Source organism: Dromiciops gliroides, chromosome 2, assembly GCF_019393635.1.
Source record: "Dromiciops gliroides isolate mDroGli1 chromosome 2, mDroGli1.pri, whole genome shotgun sequence".
In the NCBI taxonomy this organism is placed as follows: domain Eukaryota; kingdom Metazoa; phylum Chordata; class Mammalia; order Microbiotheria; family Microbiotheriidae; genus Dromiciops; species Dromiciops gliroides.
Genome location: NC_057862.1, coordinates 388,448,444 through 388,467,786, shown reverse-complemented (window position 1 = coordinate 388,467,786; position 19,343 = coordinate 388,448,444). Strand labels below are relative to the sequence as shown.

Sequence of the window (19,343 nt, the reverse complement as noted above, 5' to 3'; positions counted from 1 at the left end):
GTTGAGCTGTGATAGGGGATGGGCAAACAAGAGGGAGGCAAGATTGACGGGTCTTCTAGAAAAGCCATGCCACTATTCCTGGAAAAAGCCCAGAAAGGAGGGAGTGCGGCAGAAATGGGCTTGGCTACAGCTGTGGAAGAGGGGTGTACTTGTGTGTGTCTGTTCACAGATACACACTTATCTCTGTGATCAGGTCCAACTGATAGGAAGTTGGGTAGGATTGGACTGTTTCATGGGAAGAGAACATCATAGTTATAGTATTTTAAAGGTAAAAGGGACTTTAGTGACCATCAAGTCCAGTCCCCTCATTTTACAGATGGGGAAACCAAGGCACACAGGGTAAATCACTTGCCCAAAGTCACACAGAAAGTTAGTGGCAGATCCAACCCTATAACTGAGCCCTTCAACTCCTCTCAGAAGTAAAGAAAACATAGCTATGGGCCTCACCCCTCATGTACTGCATAAAGGGGAAAATTCATGCATTGGTTAACTTGAGGAGCAAGAGGTCATGAGTCACCAGAGGATTCCATCCCAGTATCAAAAAACTCTAATCTTCAGACCCTGAACCTTGGCAAAGGATCAGTCGTCTGGTAGAGGCTTCCTGAGATGACTTAGGGCCCTTGCTTCTAGGCTGGGGAGTGCCTAACACCATGATTCTCACAGGTAGTTCTGGTGTTGCACGTCATTTAGGCACTGGCCTAAATGAGCCAAAGCTGATGGCTGGGAGTCCTATTTTAAAATATGTGCAAGGGATAGAGACTCCACAGTCTTTCTTGGTCTCCCGATACAGCATTTGATCACTCTGGCAGTCAAAATGTTCACATGCATCACAGACTGTCAGAGAAATCAGAACACAGAATGTCAGAGCTTGAAGAGATTTTAGAATGTAGTATGTTAGAACAGAGGGCTCAGAAAGCTAGACTGGGAGTGGCTTTAGAATATAGAAAGTGGATTGTCAAAGTTGGAAGGGACCTTAGAATAAAAAAATATCAGAGACGGAAGGGACTTCAGACATCATCCAGCCTAGCAATTTTTTTTTTGGGGGGGGCAATGAAGGTTAAGTAACTTGCCCAGGGTCACACAGCTAGTGTCAAGTGTCTGAGGCTGGAATTGAACTCAGGTCCTCCTGAATCCAGGGCCAGTGCTTTATCCACTGCGCCACTTAGCTGCACCTGGAACTCAATGTTTTAAAAAATGAATGTTAAAAAATTGTTTTTACGCCTAATTGGGGAAAAATAAAATACTAAATTTTAAAAAAGAAATTTAATATTTCTTTCAATTATTTAAAAACATTATTCTGGGAAGGGATACACAGGCTCCATCAGACTCTCCAAAGCTACCAACAATTTCATAATTGCCAAATCTAATCTAATTAATTGCATTTTCTCAAACATCATCCTTCTTGACCTCTCTTCAGCCTTTGACACGGTCAATCACTCTCTTCTTAATATTCTCTTCCCTCTAGGTTTTTATGACATTCTTCTCACCTGATTCTCCCCCTACCTGTCTGACCATTCATCAATCTCCTTTGTTGGATCATTGTCCAGTTTATATCCACTTCATCCATTTACTTAATCCACTAACTGTGTATGTCACCGAAGGCTCTGTGTTGGGACCTCTTCTCTTGGCTCTCTATTCCTTTTGGTGATCTTATCAGCTCCCATGGATTAAATTCTTAACATCCATGCTGATTCCTAGATCTCTTTACCTAGCTTTAACCTTTTTCCTGACCTCTCTCTAGTCTTCAACTCCAAATTCCCATTGGCTATCTCAGACTAGATGTCCTGTAGACATCTTAAACTCAACATGTTTAAAACTGAACTCATTGTCTTTTCCCCACCAAGCCCTCCCTTTTTCCTACTTTTCCTACTACTATGGAGGACACCACCATCTTCCCAGTCATCCAGGCTCATAACTTCAATGTCATCCTCAACTCACTCTCTCTCACCACTACCACCCCCCTTTCCAATCGGTTTCCACATCCTATCAATTCTACATCTATTACATCTCTCCTATATGCCCCCTTTTCTCTTCTAAAATTGCCACCACCTAGGTCCAGACCCCCATCACTTACTAGCCGTGTGAACCTTGGCAGAGGATCAGTCACACCTGGACCATTGCAATAGCCTTCTGTTTGGTCTCTCTGCCTGGAGTCTCTCCCCTCTCCAATCCACTCAGCTATCAAACTGATCTTTCTAAAGCCCAGGTGTGACCATGCCATCCTCTTATTCAACAAACTCCACTGGCCCCTGATAACCTCCAGGAACAAACATAAAATGTTTTATTTGGGGGCAGCTAGGTGGTGCAGTGGATAAAGCATTGGCCTTGGATTCAGGAGAATCTGAGTTCAAATCCAGCCTCAGACACTTGACACTTAACTAGCTGTGTGACCCTGGGCAAGTCACTTAACCCTCATTGCCCTGCAAAAATAAGATTAAAAAAAATGTTTTATTTGGTGTTCTAAGCCCTCCATAAGTCATTCCTCTCCTACCTCTCCAGATTTCTCATACCTCACTGCCCTCCGCATACTCTTCAATTCACTGCTCCTTGAACAAAACACTCCTGACTCCAGGAATTTTCAACAACTATCTCCCATGCCCGGGATTATTTTCCATCTCATCTTTCTCCTAACTTCCTGAATAAATCCCCCCTTCCACAAAAAGCTTTTCCCAATCTCCATTATTGCTAGTGTCTTCCCTCTCTTGATTCTCTCCAGTTTATCCTGTATATATCTTGTTTCTCCATGGTTATTTGCATGTTGTCTCCATCGTTAGATTGTGAATGCCTTGAGAGCAAGCACTGTCTTTTGCCTTTCTTTGTATCTCTAGTGCTTAACACAGCAGAGTTGATGCTTAATAAATGCTTCTTCTTCTTCTTTTTTTTTTTTTTGGTGAGGCAATTGGGGTTAAGTGACTTGCCCAGGGTCATACAGCTAGTAAGTGTTAAGTGTCTGAGGTCAGATTTGAACTCAGGTCCTCCTGAATCCAGGGCCAGTACTCTATCCACTGCACCACCTAGCTGCCCCTTAATAAATGCTTCTTAACTGACTATCCAATCCCCAATTAAGTCCAGCCCCTTATTTCATAGTTGAAACTGATGCCCAAGATGACAAAGATGTAAGAGTTAGACAACTCCTTTTTTTTTCTTTTTTTGAGCAGAGAGGGAATAATGAACCTCCTCCCCCATTCATTTCTCCATTCCAGTTAAACAAACCGACACATGGCTCTTTCCACCCCATGCAGCACCCTCCTACCTTTACATCACTCCAGCATGATATGAAATAAGTACAGTACATAATGGAAATATCCCTAGAGTAGATCCTTGTAGGCATGCTTCCTAGGCCAAGTTCTGCATCTCACTTGCTTTTAATCTATCTGAGTATCAGTTTTCTCATCTGGAAAACGGAGATGATGATGATAATATTCATTGTATGTCCCTTGCAGGGGTACTGTAAGGATTTAATTGGATAATCATATGAAGGGATTTTGAAAAAGTATAAAGAGCTGTGTAGGTGTTAGGGATTATTACTAATTCATGGCTCATCCTTCCTTCCATACCCCACTCAAAATTCACTTCTGCACAAAGCCTTTCCCAATTAGAGAATCACAGAATGCCAGTACTGCAGAAGACCTTGTCTGTCATCTAATTTAACCTTGTTTTACAGAAGAGGAAACTGAGTTAATGCTACCACAAAGTTGCAACAGTGACCATGCCAGAGCTAGGGGTTGCTTCTGGTCCAAGCTCTTCCAAATGTATGCCATGCTGCTGCTAAATAAGTTTGGTTTCTGGTTTGGGGTGTGTGTGTGTGTGTGTGTGTGTGTGTGTGTGTAATTGAAAACTCTTTTGCTTCAATTTAGGTCTATCATTAGCTGGGCTTATGGAGTCCAGCTCTAAGGGGATTCTCACAAATTTAATCCCTCTAGGGGGCGGCTAGGTGGCACAGTGGATAAAGCACCGGCCCTGGATTCAGAAGTACCTGAGTTCAAATCCGGCCTCAAACACTTGACACTTACTAGCTGTGTGACCCTGGGCAAGTCACTTAACCCCCATTGCCCCGCAAAAAAAAAAAAAAAAAAAAAAATTTAATCCCTCTGATCAGCAAGGTCCCTAATTTCCCCTGCCCCTTTTGATTTTGGCCAGAGTCCTCATAATAATCCTTCACAGAGGTAAAGATTTACTAAACCAGCCATTCATTCCTTAGGTTAACCCCTCCCAACTGCTTTCACTTTTCGTCAAAGAACTTCTCTCATTCCACTGGCACCCTTTTCACTAAATGGTCCTGGGTTTCCAGACCATTCTCCTTCTTACCCCAAAATAGAATAGAGATCCCATCCTACAGAAGGATGCCTAACTTCCTGCCTCTTTTGCTGGCCACCTGTGTGACCTTGGGTAAGTCACTTAACCTCCTTGGGCTTCATTTTCCTTATCTGTTAAGTGAAAGGTTAAATTACCTCAAAGGCATCTTTCACTTCTAAATCTAGTACCACATATGATCCCAGGTATGTCAGTGTGCATATCTATGTATGTTTTTGTCTGTATATTTATTTTAGTATAGATTGTATGGGCATGTGCAAATCTCTGTGTGTATATGACTTCTAAAATTCCTTTTATCTCTAAATCCATGACCTTGTGATTTCTGTTTAGAAGCAGCATGGAATAGTAGATAGGACACTAGTTTTGGAGTGACCTGGGTTCTAATTCTACTTCTGTTGTTTACCAGTTTTAGGACCCTGAAAAGATCATTTATAACCTCCCTGGGACAGAATCACAGAGCCTCAGAATTTGAGAGTTAGAAGGGATCTCAGCAGACAGCTAGTCTACCCCATACACCAAATGGGTGTCACTATAATGTACTGACAACAAATCATCCAGCCTCTGCTTGAAGACCTCCAAGGAAGAAGAGGCAGATCATTCCACTTTGAACAGATCTAGTTAGACAATTTTTCCTAAGCCTCAATTTGCCTCTTTCCAACCTTCACTCATTGTTTTCTCTCTGACTCTCGGCATCATCACCAACCACCTTCCTTTCTACTCTGGAGAAACCTCTACCTTAAGCCCACTCTCCAGACTGTTGTCTTCCTCACCTGGCCACCACTTTTTTTTTTTTTTTTTGGTGAGGCAATTGGGGTTAAGTGACTTTCCCAAGGTCACACAGATAGTATGTGTCAAGTGTCTGAGGCCGGATTTGAACTCAGGTCCTCCTGAACTCCCAGGGGCCGGCGCTCTATTACCGGTGCCTACCTAGCCTGCCCCCTGGCCCACCTACTTTTTGAGGGGCTTCAGCCAGGTTTCAACTCACTCTCTGAACTTCTCTGCCTCCTCACCAGCCACCTCACTCCACTGTCAGTACCCTTCCCCCCAGCTTCAGAACTCCTCTTTCTGTGTTGTCTTCTTTCATTAGAATGTAAGCTCCTTGGGGTGGCTAGGTGGCGAAGTGGATAAAGCACCAGCCCTGGATTCAGGAGTTCCTGAGTGCAAATCTGGCCTCAGACACTTGACACTTACTAGCTGTGTGACCTTGGGCAAGTCACTTAACCCCCATTGCCCCGGGGGGAAAAAAAAAGAATGTAAGCTCCTTGAGAATTTCAGAGAAACCTCTAAGGACTTAAATAAACTGATGCTGAGTGAGATGAGCAGAACCAGGAGAACATTGTACAGCAGTAACAGCAACATTGTGTCATGATCAACTGTGATAGACTTGGCTAGGCTCAGCAGTGCAACGATCCAAAACAATTTCAAAGAACTCATGACAGAAAATGTTCTCCACATCCAGAAAAAAGAACTGTGGATTTGGAATGCAGATTGAGCCGTACTGTTTCTACTTTTTGGTTGTTAATTTTTTTTTCTTTTTTTGAGGTTTTTTTCCTTGTGATCTGATTCTTCATTCACAATATGACTAATGTAGAAATATGTTTAATGTGATTGTACATATATAACCTATATTAGATTGCTTTCCGTCTTGGGGGGGTGGTGAGGGAAGGAAGGGTAGGAGAAAAATTTGGAACTAAAAATCCTATGAAAACAAATGTTCAAAACAATCTTTACATGTAACTGGAAAATAATAAAATACTTTTATGATTAAAAAAAAGAATGAAAGCTCCTTGAGGGGAGTGACTATCTTGTTTGCTTGTACTTGTTTTTTCTCTCTTTCTCCCTCCCTTCCTTTTTTTCTCTCTCTACCCCCTCCAACTTTCTCTCTCTCTCTTCCCCTCTCTCTTTCTTCTCTCTTCTGTTCCTCTCCCTCCTTCTTCTTTTCTCTCCCCCTCCCCCTTTCCCCTTTTCTCTTCCCTCCCCCTTCTATCTTCCTTTCCTCTCCTCCTCCTCCTCCTCTTTCTTCTTCTTCTTTTTCTCTCTCTCTTCCTCTCTCTCTGTCTCTCTCTCTCTCCCTCCCTCCTTCCTTCTCTCCTTGTTCTGGTCCTCTGGGGTCAGTCAGATTAAATCTAATCCTTCCTCCATATCATAGCTCTTAAATATTTGAAAACAGACTCTCTGAGTCTTCTTTTCTCCAGAGTGCACATGCCTCATTCCTTCATTTGATCCTTATATGTCTTGGACTCAGGGACTTTCAGCCTCCTGGTTGCCCTTCTCTAGACACTCTCCAGTTTGTTAATACCTTTTTTTTTAATTGAGGCAATTGGGGTTAAGTGACTTGCCCAGGGTCACATAGCTAGTAAGTGTTAAGTGTCTGAGGTCAGGTCCTCCTGACTCCAGGGCCAGTGCTTTATCCACTGCACCACCTAGCTGCCCCTGTTAATATCCTTCTTAATCCATAGTGAATAGAACTGAACGGAATACTCTGAAGGAGGTTGAAGGAGGGCAGAGTACAGTGGGACTATCATTCCTCTATTTTCTAGAAGCTCTGCCCCTCTTAATACAGCCTAAACTGGCATTAAGTTTTTTGGCTACCACATCACACTTTGGACTCAAATTGAGCTTTATAGTACATTAAAACCCTCAGATCCTTTTCAAAACAATTACTATCGCAGCAGCTAGATGGTGTAGTAGATAGAGCACTGGCCCTGGAGTCAGGAGTACCTGAGTTCAAATCCAGCCTCAGACACTTAACACTTACTAACTGTGTGACCCTGGGCAAGTCACTTAACCCCAATAGCCTCACTAAAAACAAAACAAAACAAAAAAACAACAATTACTATTACTTGTAAAATTGATCTTTTTGGTCCCCAAATACAAGACTTTGCATTGATACCTATTGAATTTTACCTTATTAGACTTAGCCCAATGCTCTAACCTCTCAACATGTGTTTGGTCCTGACTCTGTAAGCCAATGTGTTATTAATCACTCCAAGCTTAGTGTCATCTGCAGATATGATTAATATACTACCTGTGTCCTATTTCAAGTCATTGATAAAAGTATCATAGAGCACAAAGCTAAGGACTGATCCCTGGGGTATTTTCACTGGAAACCTCCTGTCACACTGACATTGAGCCATCAACAATGACCCTTTGAGTCTGATTGCATTTTTATTATTGAATCTGTATCTCTCCATCTTGTCCACAAGAATTGTGTGAAATACTTTATCAAGAGCTTCACGGGGGCAGCTAGATGGCGCAGTGGTTAAAGCACTGGCCCTGGAGTCAGGAGTACCTGAGTTCAAATCCGGCCTCAGACACTTGACACTTACTAGCTGTGTGACCCTGGGCAAGTCACTTAACCCCCATTGCCTGCAAAAAAAAAAAGAAGAAGAAGAAGAGCTTCACTAAAATCCAGGTAAGATAGATTCTATTAAATGGGAGGGGGGGTGCTGTTGGCCACATTAACCTCTAGAATCTCTTCCAGCTCTACATCTAGAGGTCTATAATCCTATGTAACTAGAGAAAAGTCCTTTCCAGGGAACAGAACATCGCCCCTGCAGCTGGAACCCATACTGTGAAAGGCCACTTCTCAGTATGTGATGAATGTATAAATGCATTTATTTCATGAAGAGAACACAGAGCATTTTTCATAAGAAGAGTTTGAGACAGGTAGGAGTGATATGCTAAGTAAAACTGTTGCACAGTCTTCAATGTTCAAGAATGGCATTACATCGTGTCTCCTACCCAGCATCTTAGAATATCCATGTGTCACAATGTGTGGCAGCTTGGGGGCAGCTGGGTGGCACAGTGGATGGAGCGCCGGCCCTGGATTCAGGAGTACCTGAGTTCAAATCCAGCCTCAGACACTTGACACTTGCTGGCTGTGTGACCCTGGGCAAGTCACTTAACCCCCATTGCCCCGCATAAACAAACAAACAAAAAAAACAAACAAACAAACAAAAAAATCAATGTGTGGCAGCTGGTCTGGCATCCACCAGAACACAGGCCCTAACTTTCTCCCTGTACAAACCTGCCTCTAGGAGAGTTTCTCAATTCAGTCACTTAACAAATAGAGGGCATAGAGGAAAGAGCACTGGATCTGGACTCAGAGAAACTCTATTCCCTGTGTAAGCTCAGGTAAGTCACGTTCTCTCGTTCTCTCTCTGGGCCTCAGTTTCTTCATTTGTCAAATTAGAGGAATGGACTAGACGAGTTCTAAGGTTCTTTCCCCCTGTATGTACGCATATGACATATATGTGCTTCTGAGAGTATGTGTGTATATAGTCAGATGTGTTTGGATGTGACCTGGTATAGGGAGCTCCTAGGGAGGAAATTCTCTCTACCAATACAAATGCTCTGTCACTTGCATTATCAAAGAGTTGCCTGGAGCATTGAGAAGGGAAGGTAAACCCAGGCTCAGACCACTAGTAAGTTTCAGCAGCAGCAGTTGAACCAACCCCAGTGTTCCTGACTAGCATTCTAGACACTATAATATGTTGGTGTACACAGCAATGTAAATACTGGGGTTTTTTGGTGGGAAAAAAAATCTGTCATCCCAGCCCCACCTCCCTCAGCTCCCACCTTTGACCTCCTACCAGGCTTTCCTTAGAGCCCCTAAGTATGCTCTCTAGGCTATAAATGCAACGGTTTGTACTCAGCCGCTTTCTAGTGGAGATGCATATTCCAATCCTATCTGCCTCCTCTAAATGAGAGAAAACTGCCTCTGTCTCCATGGCAACCCTGAAGGGCTAGCAGGAGGCCTTTGGTCATTGTGGTTCAGCTCCCAGGGGGAGATGCTTTCAGCTTGCCCTCTCTTTGCCTCTCTCCCTCCCACCTTTCAATCTTTGTGAGAGGAGTACCCACTTTGGGAATAGGCCCTTCTGTGGTCTTTTACCTCCTGGTCCCCAACCTGCCCCCATCACTGCTCAGCCCCAGCTAAGAAAGGACTGGTGGATGTTGTCTTTATAGGGCTACAAGAGGCCTTGCTGTTTTAACAGTAGCTACTGCTGGTAACTTTAAGGAATAAGGGAGAGAAGGAAGGGCACAAGAGTCCCATGGACTCTGCCCTAACCTCCTGGTGAACTGTCTCAAAAGAAGCTGCTCAGCATCCAGCCTGCCTATCCTTTCCTTTCCAGACCACTGAAGGCATATAGCAGAGATGTCTCCTGAGGAAGGAAACCTTACAGAGAGCTGGAGTTAACCCTGCCTTGACTGGGACTAGGTCATCAGTCTTCAAATTAAGGTGAGGGTAACTTCCTGGTCTCCTGTTTCCCCCAAGAGTCTTTCACCCACTCTCTTCTTTCACTGAGTTACTGTGAATAACCTTTCTCTGGGGATTAGGAGAAGTAGGGGAGATGTTAGGGGAGAGGACATTCTATTCATTTTTTTTTGGTGAGGCAATTGGGGTTAAGTGACTTGCCCAGGGTCACACAGCTAGTGTCAAGTGTCTGAGGTCACATTTGAACTCAAGTCCTCCTGAATCCAGGGCCAGTGCTCTATCCACTGCACCACCTAGCTGCCCCAGGGGGAGGACATTCTAAAAGGGAGAAGAAAGAGGTTTAGGGAAGTGGAGGGGAATAAGGAAATGCTGTAGGGTCTCAGAACCGGTCTTATATGTAGTCAAAAGAGGGGGTGGCTAGGTGGTACAGTGGATAAAGCACAGGCCCTGGATTCAGGAGTACCTGAGTTCAAATCCGGCCTCAGACACTAGATACTTACTAGCTGTGTGACCCTGGGCAAGTCACTTAACCCCCATTGCCCTAAAAAAAAAAAGTAGCTACCTCTCTGGTGACATTTAAGGTTTACCAGGAAGATCCTACCACCTTGCCTTCTTCCCTAGTGGCCCTTTGAAGATACCTGAAATTCTTCCAGGAAAGCTTCCTTCAAGTTAAGGAACTATATCCTCTATCAAAAAGCAAAAGTCCTTATCTTTTATTTTATGTCACCTTCATCATGGGCCTTGGGGATGGATAGGATTTGGAGAAGTGAGAGAGGCATTCCTGGAAAAGGAAGAGTAAGCAAGGTCTTGGACAGGAATGAACCTAATATATTTAAAAATTTTTTTTCCATTAATGTATTTTGTTTTTATGTCACCTTTATTTCCAAATATGTGTGTGTGTGTGTGTGTGTGTGTGTGTGTGTGTGTGTATCATTCCTCCCTCCTCTACAGAGAGTCATCCCTTAAAACAAAGAATTTTTAGGGGCAAACAGGGAAGGGGGAAATGGAGAGAGGGAAGAAAAGAGACAGAGAGGAAGAAAGAGGGGAGAGGAAGAGAGGAGAGAGAATGTGTGTGTGTGTGTGTGTGTGTGTGTGTGTGTGTGTGTGTGTGTGAGAGAGAGAGAGAGAGAGAGAGAGACAGAGAGAGACAGAGACAGAGACAGAGACAGAGACAGAGACAGACAAAAACAGACAGAGACAGAAACAGACAGAGACAGAGGGAAGTTCAGCAATTTAACCAAGACATCAGCAGAGTATAACATTAAATGCAGTGTTCTATACCCATTGTTCCCCACCTCTATGAAGAAGGGCAGAGTGCATTTTCTCAACTCTTCTCTAGGTTGAAACTTGGTGATTATAATTATATATAATTCATATTTTTATCTTTAATTAAATTTTATTTTAATTTAAAACATTTTAAAAATATACTTTGTTATTGTCATTGTGTAGAGTATTTTTCTGGTTCTGTTTACTTCTAGCAATTCACCTACGTCTACCTATGCCTCTCCAAATTCTTCACATTCATTATTTCTTATGGCACAGTAATATTCCATTACGTTCATGCACCACAATTTGTTTAACTATTCCCCAATCAGTAGGCCTCTATAGACTCATAGATCTGAGCTAGATGGGGCCTTAGAGATCAACTAATCCAAGTTCATTTACTTTGTTTCCAGTTCTTTCCTACCATAAAAATACATCTAACCTATTTTAGGGACAACGAGGAGATGAGTCTGATGGGAAGGGTTATGAGGAAATAAGCCAGGTAGGAATGAGAAGGGTCTTGTAGCTATCTGGGCTTTCTTCCATTCCTACATTGTGGTGCCCAGCAGCAAGATTGAGCCCAGGAGGCTGAGCAACCAAGGAGCCTGGTACTGAGACCCAATTGAGATCGATGAGCCCTCAGGTCATCCTGATGAAGATGTGGCTGGAGGAGCAAAGCCAAGAGAGGATGGAGGCCAAAGACAGAGGTACCACGTAGAGGAGACAGCTAGAGGGGCAAAAACAGTATAGATGGCTAAGAAGCCTGGGATTTCAGCTTGGACAGACTTTACAGATAAGGAAATTGTTGCTCAGAAAGACTAAGAGGAAGGTAGAAAGAGAGACAGCTCTAAGATCTAGATCTCCCGCAACTGAATCAAGCGCCATCCCCACCCCCACTCCTCTTGATCCTGATTTGTGATTTCAGTAGTTCAGGCAGCTCTCAGAGAGGAGGGGGAGGAGGAGGAGGAACTCTTTTACCAAGGCAAACCTGTCACTACTCCCCAATTTATAGTCTGCAATTTATAGAGTTGCCTGGGGCCAGGAGAGTTAAGTGACTTGCCAATATGTGACAAAATGAGGCTTGACCCTACATCTTCCTGGTTTCAAGGCCAACTCTCTAAGCACTACGCCCAGCTGCTCCTAATCTGCAGCTGGGAAAATATTGGACTGGCTAAGGGAATGGCAACTGGCAGAGCATGGACTGACCTGGTGTGAAGCTTCAGCTCCCATATGACTGATAGAATTTGTTCTCCTCCAGCTTGGAGTTTTTGTTTTTTCTTTCCCTTACTTGGGTCCCCCAACTTTTCCTCCCCTAACTCACAAAACAATTAACTTAAATGAACCCTGGATAATGTGATGAGTACACTCTGGCTCTCTCTCCCAGAGCTAGGATTGCCATACCTTTTTCTCACTGTTTTGGGGTACTACCATGGGGTTGGGGTAGCTTTTTCTCTAATGCTACTGCCTCAAGCCCCCACTGACTCTTTTTTCCCATTGTTAGGGAGATAAGTGACCAGCACCTCAATTCCATTTAACCACTTAACATCAATATTTACTTCAGAGATATAGCAAGAGCAAATGCATAAATATCCTTCCCCACCCCCACCAACACCTCAGGGACAAACTCTCTCTACACTACCTCAGTGTTTGGGGTAGAGGAGACTGGGTTTATAGATCGTTTAACTCAATTCTTACATATCATCAGTTCCACCAAAGCCTTCATTTAAGGAGGGCACTGAGGCCAGCCATCTTTTCATTACCCTACCTGGCTGCTCTCTAGACATCTCCATTATGTTATCATGCCCCCACACTAGGGACCTTCTCTCTCCTTCACCTCCTGCTTTTCAACTTCCTTTTGTGTGTTTCCTTCCCCCTTCCCATTTAAATTGTGAGCTCCTTCCTCAGTACTTATGTAGTAGGTCCTTAATACATGTTTATTGACTGCTTAACTCACTAAGTTCATATCCAGATGTAGCATGACTTGCCTGATGAGTTCTCTACAGAGCTTCTTGCTGGCCCAAGGTCCTAAAAGGCACTCCCAAAGGTCACTCCTTGTTTCCTGGAACATAAATGAGATACTAGCTTTAAAACCTGGCCTGGACTCTGACTCCTGGATTCCTGTAGCTCATTCCCCCAACATTTCAAAATCCCTAACATTAGCATGATCTCTCATCAGACCCCATGAGTCAATGGATAAAGCTAAAAGAAGATGAGGCAAGAGAGGTAATTAACTGAAATGGACAGGCCTTTTTCTTCATATTTCACAGCCATTCAAAGAGCCTTCTCTTCAATATGTGATTGGCCAATCAGAGTTACTTGCAACATGTTCTAGTCTCTACAAGGCTGAATTCTCCCAGAAGCAGGCTTCCTAGGTTCTCCACATGGAGAGATGCCATCTCAGGTGCTCTATGTTTATATCAGACATTCATTAAAAATGGCAGCATCGGGGCAGCTAGGTGGCACAGTGGATAGAGCACCAGCCCTGGAGTCAGGAGTACCTGAGTTCAAATCCGGCCTCAGACACTTAACACTTACTAGCTGTGTGACCCTGGGCAAATCACTTAACCCCAATTGCCTCACTAAAAAAAAAAAAGGCAGCATCTTTTAGCCTGTTCCTAGTACAGTGAGTAGGCCAGACATCTCTCTGCTCCCCGTCAGCTAGGTAAACCCTTTGGCACAAGAGAAATCCTGTGATCTCTCAATCATATGTGGTAGAGAAATCAGAGAAGCATATGGTATAATGGTAGAGATGGATGAGACCTTAGAATCCAGACATATGGGAGGTGGAAAGGAGCTTAGGTGAGAGAATGTTAGAGGTGTGAGGGATGGTAGTGATCACCTAGTCTAGATGCCTTATTTTTTAACACGAGAAAAGCAAAGTCTCTTGGTGAAGAGCAGAGGGCAGAAGGCAAAGGGCAGAGGGCAAAGAACTGCTTTGTGTGGCATGAAAGACTTACAGAGGATATGGAGACACTAGGAAAACTCCCGTTCTCTCCATAAGCTGCTTTGGCAACCCCGATTGTCATCCGCTTGGGCCTGCTGCTCCTGTGGAGGTGATGATATGCAAAACCAAGGCATAAAGGAAACTGGCACTTCATACTTTAGGGGGTTTTGGCTGGGATTTTGGTTGAGTCGAAGTGGGAGGGGTGAAGAATTAGGGTTTAGGGAGTGACTGGGAGTCACCTCCATGACCTAGAGAAAGCTCTGAGCTTTCATGATGATTAAATTTGGCCACCAGAGAGAAGTTTTCATTTGCAAAAACAACAAAGGGCAGCCAGGAAGCAGCAAATCTGGATTATAGCCTCAAGCAGATGGGGCAGATGGGGTTTAGGGATCGTCCCCCTCTGCCATAGCCCCTCCTTTCCTGGCTCAGGTTTTATGGGAACAAGCTGTTTCTGTTGGGCTTTTGGAAGGGCTCCGATTGTCACTGAGCAAAAATGGCAAAGGGCCAATCCCTTTCTGGGCTGGAGTCCCCCCATCCTCTTCTGTTCCTCCCTGTCACTCTGGCTTGCTGGGTTAGAAATGGATCAACTGGGAACTTAAGAGTAGGGAGAAAGATGAGTTTGAATCTTGGCTAAATATAACTTGGGTCCCACTCTGAACATATAAATCAAGAAGCTCAGAGATAGAAATAATAGTCCCATTTATACCAATGTATTCATGCCAGTACTCCTTATGTAGGCAAAAACAGGAAACAAAGTGAACGCTTGCTGATTGGGGAATGGCCACACAAGCTTTCAAGTATAGAGGTAATGGAATACTATTGCACTTGGGAAGCCTTATATGACCTGACTCAAAGTGAAATAGGCAAAACCAAAAAAACCCATATACAATGACTACAATAATGTAATGGAAAGGATAGCAGCAATAACTAAAAACAAAGCTAAATATTATGAAGCAATAATGATCAAACTTGGCCCCAAAGGAGAGATATGAGAATATGTATACTTTGTTTCTTTTCAGAGGTAGGGGATTATAGGTGTTGAACACTGCGTATGTTAGACTCCATTGATGTATTTATTAGTCTTGCTGAATTTGTTTTTTTTTCTTTTCTATTCTTTTATATGTTACTCATATTGACTCTGGGGTCCTTATGTGAATTTTCACTCTTGTTGGCAAATCAAGGTCCCAGAGAGTGACTATGTCTCCCCTCAGGATTCTAGGGGTACCTCCTGAGGAGCTGGGATATCTTTCTGATATTATCACTCAAGCTTCCATTCTGGTATGTTCTGCCAAATATCAATTAACCAGTGTCAGTTCCTCGATATCATCAATACACTAAAATTTTAACCAGTTCAATTCTCCTCAGTATCAATGAACTGATTAACGTCAATTACCTTTTGCAAAGGAATACTTACTGAATGGATATAGCATGAACAAAAGTGTAAAAACTTCTCCCACCCCCAGAACAGGGAAACATTTTCCTCTTTTACTACCTTGTTCTCTGGGAAAAGTGAGTTCAGACTCATAGAGGTTGCTACAAAGTATTTGCTTCACCAAGTTAAAGTCTGAATTCAGGTCTCCCTTGCACAGCACAACGTCTCCACTGCAGAGTCACTGCTGCCTCACCCTGCTCAACTATGCAACCACAGTTGTCTCTTCCATGAATTCATGTAACTGGATGTCTGTTGGCTACTCTGACCTTTCAGATCTCCAATATTCTTTCCTTTTAGAGCAGGAAAGGGACAGAAGGCACACAGCAACTGAGTGGGGCAACATTTCTTCCTCTTCTCTCCGACTGCTAGACTGAGAGACAATTTGTTGGGTTAGTGATTTTTGTCTGCACACTCAGCAGCCAATTAAAAGACCTGTCTTTAATCAAATAGGAAACAATTACAGAATGCTTGCAAATGTTCTAAAGTGGAGAATTGGGCTGTTCTGAGCGAGATCACCAAACTTCCACTTGGATCCCAAGCACCTGCTCCCTCATTGACCAGTCCCCCATTACAGTTCCAAGGGATGGCTCTTTAGGAGAGGAAGGGAAAAGGACATATGAAGAATAGAAGGGATATAAGAACCAAAAACATCAATAAAAATTTAAGTTTTAGAAAAAGAATACTACTGCATGTTAGGAAGTATGGACTGACAGTGAAGTAAGGAAAACAAGAATGATCCATAACTATGATAATGTTAACAAAGATCTTGCTGAGATAGAAGTAATTATAAAAGCTAATCTCAGACCCAGAGAATGGATGATGGAAAATACTTACTCCTCTTTGTAGAGAGATGGAAGATGACGGGTGCCGAGGGGTTTGCACTAGATCATTAAAGATTCCTTCTGTCTTCAAGTCCTATAATTTCAATCTATATGTTTCACTGGAACATCAAAATCAACATGTCTGAAACTTCACTCCAAATCTTCTCCCCTAACCTGTACATACTCCAAACATTCCTAATTTTAGCACCACCAACCTCACATTTACTGAAATTTTAAACACTGGAGTTATCTTTGACACATTACTGCCCTTAATGCCCCATATCCAATCACTCACCAGATCCTCTTGATTCACTCTCCATATCTTTCAGGTCTATCCCCTTCTCACCATTCTGAGTCACAGAGTTTCAGAGTTAGATATGAACTTGTCAGCCTGCGACCTGAATAAGAAGCTACTTTACAAAACCACTGTAAGTGGTCATCAAGCCTTTGCTTAGAGACTGGAGGCAATTCATTTCACTTTGGAATCTCTCTAATGGTTAGAAGTTTTTCCTTACATGGAGCTAAATTTTGCCTTTCTACAGTTTCTACCAGTTGTTCTGAGACCAAGTGGCAAAAATCAAATCCCTCTTCCATGTTACTGTCCTTTAGATACATGAAGACAACTATCAAACCCTGTCCCAGCCCACCCTGACCCTGCCAATCTCTTCTCCAGGCTAACCATCCTCAGTTTCTCCAACTCATCTTTAGATGTAGCATGATTCTTCAGCATCCTGGTCAGCATCTTCTGGAAACTCTCCAGCTTATCAATACTGCTCCTAAAAGGTGATGCTCAGAACTGAATGCTCCAGATGGTCTCTGACCAGAGGAGAACAGCTCACTCATTCTGAGTACTGGGCTATCCCTAACACAGCATTGGAGAACTGGCCTCAAAGACTGGAAGACCTGAGTTCAAACTCTGTCTCTGAAACATGCTGGCTGTGTGATCCTAGGCAAATTATTTAACCTCTCAGTGCTCTAGAGACAGCCTCCTAGAACTTTGGGCTGCAGAAAGATGTACATTGTTAGAGGAAATTACCTGATCTGGGAGTTTCCTATTCCAATTCCCTGTTTCCCACCAGCTTCACTGCTTTTAGCATTTTTGTTTTGTTTTGTTTTTGTGAGGCAATTGGGGTTAAGTGACTTGCCCAGGGTCACACAGCTAGTAAATGTCAAGTGTCTAAGGCCGGATTTGAACTCAGGTCTTCCTGACTCCAGGGCTAGTGTTCTATCCACTGCACCACCTAGGTGCCCTGTATTTTTTGTTAACTTCTCTATCATGATTCCTTTCCCAGCAAACTCATCATTGGGAAACATTATCCTGTAAGATTCAATCTGCATGGTACTCACATATCATCACTACCCTGTGTTCCCCTAATTGGATCCTCTGACTAGAGAAGAATGCCCTGAAGTTTCAGGGTGTCTCTTTTTTCCTTCTTCTTCTTCTTCTTCTTCTTCTTCTTCTTCTTCTTCTTCTTCTTCTTCTTCTTCTTCTTCTTCTTCTTCTTCTTTTTTTTTTTTTGGCAGGGCAATGAGAGTTAAGTGACTTGCCCAGGGTCACAAAGCTAGTATCAAGTGTCTGAGGTCGAGTTTGAACTCAGGTTCTCCTGAATCCAGGGCCGGTGCTCTATCCACTGCGCCACCTAGCTGCCCTCTCAGGATCTCTTTTTAAGAAAGGGGCTTAGTGAGGGCAGCAAGGTGGCACAGTGGATAAAGCACCGGCCCTGGATTCAGGAGGACCTGAGTTCAAATCTGACCTCAGACACTTGACACTTACTAGCTGTGTGACCCTGGGCAAGTCACTCAACCCTCATTGCCCCGCCAAACACACACACACACACACACACACACACACACACACACATAGAGAAAGGGGCTTAGCACAGTTTTCTCACCATTTCTCACACTGCTTTTGGATTTCTTGATCATACCCCCTTTTTCCTCCCCTGCCCTCCAGTGCTTCCATTCCCTCCCCTGCCCCCTCCCACCACTGTATTTCAGCCTCCTTCTTGTATGTCATATTCCCCCATTAAATTGTAAGATCCTTGAGGGCAGAAGCTGTCTTTTTTTTAAACTTGTATTTGTATCTTCAGTGTTTAGGACAGTGCCTGTCCACTCAGCAGGTACTTAATAAATGTTGACTGACTGAATGATGATCAAATCACATATTCCCATATTCCTTTTACTGTTGGTGCACATTGAGCTCACCATCCACTAAAACTCCCATGTTCCCGAGTAGTAAAACTCATCTCTTGCATACACCCCCATCTTGTACTTGCAAAATGTTTTTTTTTTAAAAAAAAACAAAGATATAAGACCTTACGTTTTTCCAAATTAAAATTCATCTAATTAAATTCAGCCCAATGCTTTAGTTAGTCATGTTCTTTTGGGATCCTGACTCTATCATCCAATATGTGAGCTCCCTCTTCTAGCTTTGTGTCATCTGAAAACCCAATAAGCTTGCTATCTGAAACATCTGTGAAACAGCATAATGCCAAGATTAATTTCTGAGGCTCTCCTCTACAGACAGATATCCTCCAAGTTGATTTCAAACTTTGTTATTGTTCATTCATGTCTGACTCTTTGTGACCCCATTGACTTGTCCGTGGTTTTCTTGGCAAAGATACTGGAGTGGTTTGCCATTTCCTTCTCCAGCATGTCCCCACTTTACATATGAGGAACTGAGGCAAATGGGGGGCAAATAGGGTGTGACTTGCCTAGGGCAACACAGATAGTAAGTGTCTGAATCTGGATTTGAACTCAAATCTTCCCAACTCCAAACCAGTGTTCTATCCACTGTACCAAGGCTTCTTAAACTTTTTCCACTCATGACCCCTTTTGGCCCAAGAAATTTTTACCTTTCCCCAAGTATATAGGTAAATAACCTTTTATTGTTGGCAAATTTTTCGCAACACCCACATTCAGTTATGCCACCCCATATGGGATCATGACTCATAATTTAAGAAGCTTTGTACCATACCACCTTGCTGTCCCTTGATATCCATCACCCTTTTGGGGGTCCAGTTTTTCAACCAGCTCTAAATCTAGCTATACTACTATCTAATCCATATCAGGTCACAAGAATGGCATGAGAGATTTTATCAAATGTCTCACTGAAATCAAGGTAGGTAGACTTCTACATTATTCTCCTCATGTACCAGTCTAACAACCCTGTCAGATAAGAAATTTGGATAAGTAAGGTATGACTTGTTCTTGATTAAGCTGTATAGGCTTTTACCTCTTCCTTTTCTAGTTGTTTCCCAACCTTCCATTATATTATATTCTAGAATTTTGCTAGGAACTGACCTCAAGCTCAGCTATAGTTTACAGACCTTATTCTCTTCTCTTTTTTCA

At 43.1% G+C, this 19,343-nt stretch overlaps 1 protein-coding gene across 1 annotated transcript in view; it reads left to right on the top strand.

Annotated features, from left to right (window-relative positions):
* Positions 1-5,161, top strand: part of PLPP7 (phospholipid phosphatase 7 (inactive)) — a 40,941-nt gene extending 35,780 nt beyond the window's left edge. Inside the window, exon 3 of the transcript XR_006355025.1 lies at positions 4,721-5,161. The gene's annotated coding sequence lies outside the window, so the exon portion shown is untranslated. The remainder of the gene's footprint in view (positions 1-4,720) is intronic.
* Positions 5,162-19,343: the final 14,182 nt, after the last annotated feature.